This window comes from Blennius ocellaris (genome assembly GCF_963422515.1).
Source record: "Blennius ocellaris genome assembly, chromosome: 15".
Classification (NCBI taxonomy): domain Eukaryota; kingdom Metazoa; phylum Chordata; class Actinopteri; order Blenniiformes; family Blenniidae; genus Blennius; species Blennius ocellaris.
Window position 1 is genome coordinate 27565141 of NC_137664.1, and position 5384 is coordinate 27570524.

At 42.9% G+C, this 5384-nt stretch overlaps 1 long non-coding RNA gene across 1 annotated transcript; it reads right to left on the reverse strand.

The window, feature by feature from the left end:
- On the reverse strand, nucleotides 1-2740 carry LOC308140582. Its single transcript, XR_013936953.1, has 3 exons — nucleotides 2543-2740; nucleotides 1753-1848; nucleotides 1-138 (listed from the first exon to the last, which is right to left on the reverse strand). It is a non-coding gene; the product is annotated as an uncharacterized lncRNA (long non-coding RNA).
- Between the last annotated feature and the right edge of the window lie 2644 nt (nucleotides 2741-5384).

Below are 5384 nucleotides of genomic sequence, written 5' to 3' on the forward strand. Positions count from 1 at the left end.
CTTGCTGCCTCTGGCATGTCCGATGTTCTGAGCTGCTCTGCCCAGAGCAACCTGTCGGATGGTGGAACCGAACTGCAGCGAGCTCACAGTTTCTACCACGTCGGCTGCGTCCGGGCTCACATTGATGAACACGCAACACTGCAGAGGAGAGGAGTCAGAGAGGGGAGGGGTCATAGAGGATGAGGTGTTAGAGAGGGGAGGGGTCAGAGAGGGGAGGGGTCAGAGAGGGGAGGAGTCATAGAGGGGAGAGGTCACAGAGGATGAGGTGTTAGAGAGGGGAGGGGTCAGAGAGGGGAGGGGTCAGAGAGGGGAGGCGTCATAGAGGATGAGGTGTTAGAGAGGGGAGGAGTCATAGAGGGGAGAGGTCAGAGAGGACGAGGTGTTAGAGAGGGGAGGAGTAAGAGAGCATATTCCTCCTCTAACATCAGATTATAGAGCATCTTCCTCCTCTAATCCAGATTATAGAGCATCTTCCTCGAACATCAGATTATAGAGCATCTTCCTCGAACATCAGTTAATAGAGCATTTTACTCCTCTGATCCAGATTATAGAGCATCTTCCTCCTCTAATCCAGATTATAGAGCATCTTCCTCGAACATCAGATTATGGAGCGTCTTCCTCTAACAGATTATACAGCATCTTCCTCCTCTAATCCAGATTATAGAACATCTTCCTCCTCTAACATCAGATTATAGAGCATCTTCCTCCTCCAATCCAGATTATAGAGCATCTTCCTCCTCTAATCCAGATTATAGAGCACCTTCCTCCACTAACATCAGATTATAGAGCATCTTCCTCCTCTAATCCAGATTATAGAGCATCTTCCTCGAACATCAGATTATAGAGCATCTTCCTCGAACATCAGTTAATAGAGCATCTTACTCCTCTGATCCAGATTATAGAGCATCTTCCTCCTCTAATCCAGATTATAGAGCGTCTTCCTCGAACATCAGATTATGGAGCGTCTTCCTCTAACAGATTATACAGCATCTTCCTCCTCTAATCCAGATTATAGAACATCTTCCTCCTCTAACATCAGATTATAGAGCATCTTCCTCCTCCAATCCAGATTATAGAGCATCTTCCTCCTCTAATCCAGATTATAGAGCACCTTCCTCCACTAACATCAGATTATAGAGCATCTTCCTCCTCTAATCCAGATTATAGAGCATCTTCCTTGAACATCAGATTATAGAGCATCTTCCTCCTCTAACACCAGATTATACAGCGTCTTCCTCCTCTAATCCAGATTATAGAGCATCTTCCTCCTTTAACATCAGATTATAGAGCATCTTCCTCCTCTAATCCAGTTTATAGAGCATCTTCCTCGAACATCAGATTATACAGCGTCTTCCTCCTCTAACATCAGATTATACGGCGTCTTCCTCCTCTAACATCAGATTATAGCGCACACGTGTCAAACTCTGGTCCTGGAGGGCCGCAGCCCTGCAGGTTCTCCATGTCTCCCTGCTTCCACACAGCTGATTGCAACGAGCAGCTGGTTCTCTGGCATTGTGCTGAAGGTGGTGATGAAGCATCAGGACATTCAGGGAGGGAAACGTGGAAACTGTGCAGAGCTTCGGCCCTCTGAGGATCTGAGTTCGACACCCCTGTTATAGAGCATCTTCCTCCTGCTGATGTAATTTAATAATGAAACTCTGGTTTATGATCTCTGTACCAGATCAAGTTAAACTACAATGTATGATTTGTCAGGTCTGCTGTAAAAGCAAAGGAGGAGGTGAAGAGTCGTACTCTGGCGTCTCCGCTGAGGCAGGGCTGCAGGAGCTGAGTGAGTTTAGAGTTCCTGAAGGGGATGTGGAGTGCGTTGCACTTCAGAGCTCCAAACACCTGAAACACCACAATAACATCTTTCAGCTTCCACAGCTGTGATTCCATCGTCGCTATTTGTCAGTCTGACACAGATCTGGAGACGATCACATGTACAGGGTTAAATACACTAAGACTATAATCCCACTACGTAACCACTTCACACTCTGCAGCAGCAACTGTCTAATACCAGCCTCCAGAAATGCTCTTTTTAAAAATATTTTTAAGCTATGTGTCTTCTGTATCGATTGAAAAATTCACTTCTCACGACAAAATAATCTCTAAAACTCAATAAAACTCAACGTGCTGTGCCTCACATTGTCTCTATTGACAATGAATGGGATCAGAAACTTGCAATATGTGCAATGAACCAAAGTCTGTGCAGAAAAGTAAATGTTGGGAGTATTGCTCCATGGGTTGGGCTCAACACGGATGAATAAAGAATAAAACCCACTTTTATTCTTTGGCTTTTAGTACACCTTGACTTATTTTCATCTTGTTTGATATCATATAACTTGTAGTAAGCTTGTTTGTTTGTTTGTTTTACATGTTTTCTATGTTTTATGCCTTGTCTCTTCTGTGCTTTTTGAATTAACTTTGAATTATTTTATTAATTTTATTTGATGTTTTTGATGTACAGCACTTTGGTTACCTTTTGGATTTTTTTAAATGTGCTTTATAAATAAAGATTGAATAAAGGAGAGTTGATGGGTACCTGACCCAGTGCTGTGAGTGACTTGTTGATGGCGGCGGCCTCCACCAGCCTCTGTCCTTCTGCTTCTGTCTTTGAGAGCCGCTCTGATCCAGCAAGGTCGCACAAGGTCAGCGTGCCACGGGACGTCAGCCCAGACACTTTGTCGCTGATCTCCACCTCCAGCGCCACCAGCAGGTGAGAGCGAGAGCTGCCAGAGTAAATAAGACATTGGGATTCTGAATTCTTCTCACAACACAAGTCTGAATCAGCATCAACACTGAAGTATTGACAAATGACTGGAGGCTTTTGGTTTTTATTTTGATCACTCAGTCTTCTTTACATCTGTTGGATGTTGTGGACAGAGTTTTAAAAAAAGAAAACCCTTAATATCTGCATTTCCCCCATTGTTAATGTTTACAGAGACTAGTTCTCTGCTGCATGTGTGTGTGTGTGCTTTCATTGCTAAACTAAACTAGACCAGTGGAGCACAGACCATGGAAAACAATGGATTACAAGGTTATTGAAACTTGTACCACTCCTCCACAGGTTGACACTGATGTACACTGATGTACACACATTTAAAACATTTCCCTGTGACCCCCCAACCATTGATCCCCAACTACTAACCAGGGTAATGATGTCACTGTGTCATGTCAGAGGAGACAGAACGCTTCGCCGTTGGTTTGACATCAATCGGATTAAAACTAATCACATTATGATGAAAATAGTTTTTTTACCCCTTCATGACCTTGAACTTTGACCCAATTGCACAAAAAAATTAATGAAACCATCTTTGGATAAAGACAAATCATCCCTGAGAATTTTATGCAATTCAGGTAAATAGTTTTTGCGAAAAGTTGGTAAAATGCATACATACATTGTTGGCCGAAGAGCGATGGATGGATGGATGGATGGATGGATGGATGGATGGATGGATGGTTTTGACCAACTTTTTGCAAAAAATGTTCACTTGAATTGCATGAGGTCTTCAGGGATTATTTGTCATCTTCCAAGGATCAAGCCACTACATTTTGGGACGTTAACAACGAACCGTTTCCTACTAAATCCAAAAACCGGTCAAAATATGTTCCATACAACTTTCTTTATTTTCTGACTCCACCAGATGGCGCTCTTGGTTTTAAGATAGAGGCTGAAGACTGGCAATGAGGTGTGCTTTCAAACATTTGTTGAGCAGACAGCACCATCTAGTGCGGGGGGGGGGGGGGGGGGGGGGCATCCTGGTCCTGGAGGGCCGCAGTCCTGCACGTTTTAGATGTTTCCCTGCTCAAACACACCTGTTATCATGATGAGGCTCTGCAGAAAGCTGGACAAGGAGCCACTCATTGCTGTATGGATGTGAGGAGACATCTAAAACCTGCAGGGCTGCGGCCCTCCAGGACCAGGATTGCCCACCTGTAATCTAGAGGCTTCAGAAATTAAAGACAGTGGTTCATAAGGCCTAATTTGAACATGATCATTTAATACCCCCAACATAGTCATCTTGCCCTCAAACTTTACATGTTGAATAAGAGTCCAGATCTGATCACAGCCATTTGATGATTACGACCATGACACATAGCGCTGCCTGCTGGAAACAGGAAGTACTGTCTACATAACCTGCCAATGCTCTGAATGAACCCAAATTTCACTTGCTTCATTAAATGACAGACATTCACTGACTGACAGTCTCAGTCAGAGACTTGCAAGTAGCGAAGACCCGTTCAAGGCTGCTTGCAACTTTAAGTTTGTTCAAACACAAACAAACATGTTTGTTTTATTGATTGTTACACAATCAATAGAAACATTTATGCAGGTTTATAGATCTGCAGTGAATTCACAAAACCTCTGCGTGTTCATCTTAGTGGAAGCAATTTTTCTGTTCCTTTCACCCATCTCCATAACGGCCAGGATCTCAGCCTCGGTCTGGACCTGGACTTGGGTCAGTCCTGGGACTACCACTGACTTGCCCTGGACTCGGACATCCAGTGAAGCATTGGGACTTTTGGTGAGAAGATCCTTCAAGGTCTCATTGTAAACCTCCAGCATGGACATCTGCAAACAGACATGTGCACAAACATTTGTTTGGAGGTGTCCAGTTCAGTTTGATTTGTACAGTATTGCAACAATTGGAGCAAAGTGGGCTCATGGCACTTTAACTGAGGAAAACCCAACAATTGAAAATCTTTCCAGGAATAGACTTGAAGGCCTTCAACGATGGTGAAAAACAAAGAATACCAGAGAAGCAGGGAAGAGCAACAAACATAACAAACTTGGAGGGAGAGGAGGCTGACACATGTCACAGGTAATGTATGGTGCTGTGAACTCCAACACATGTCCAGTTAATTACTTCATCAGACCACATGCATTCCATACATAGTCAAAGAGAACACAGGATAACTTAAAACCTCAAATATCCTCGAATCCAGGGGAGTCAAACACATTTGAGCTCAGGGGCCAGAAAAATTCCAATTTCACCTCCAGTGGGCTGACTGTTAAAATAGTGTCACAATAACCTTAGAAATGAAACTTTAAAGATGGTTTTTGTTATGCCGCAGAGTATATATGATGAAATTATTGATATTTTCACAAAACCAAACAATTACTACTGAAGATGACAAGAATCTCAACTTAAAGCCAATTCTAACAACGCTTTCTGGTACAAAATACAATGAAATGTTCAGATAATTTCTTCTTTAACTGTTGCCTTCTGGGTATTTTTACAAGCTCCACTTGATAGCATGGCTTTGAAGCTAATGCTAGTTAGTTATCTTTCACAGCAGCATCGTGATATCTCAGCTTATGTTTTGTCTGCTTCTCAAGACGTTTGTTTGAAAACGAATGTTTCCATGACATTATATGATGT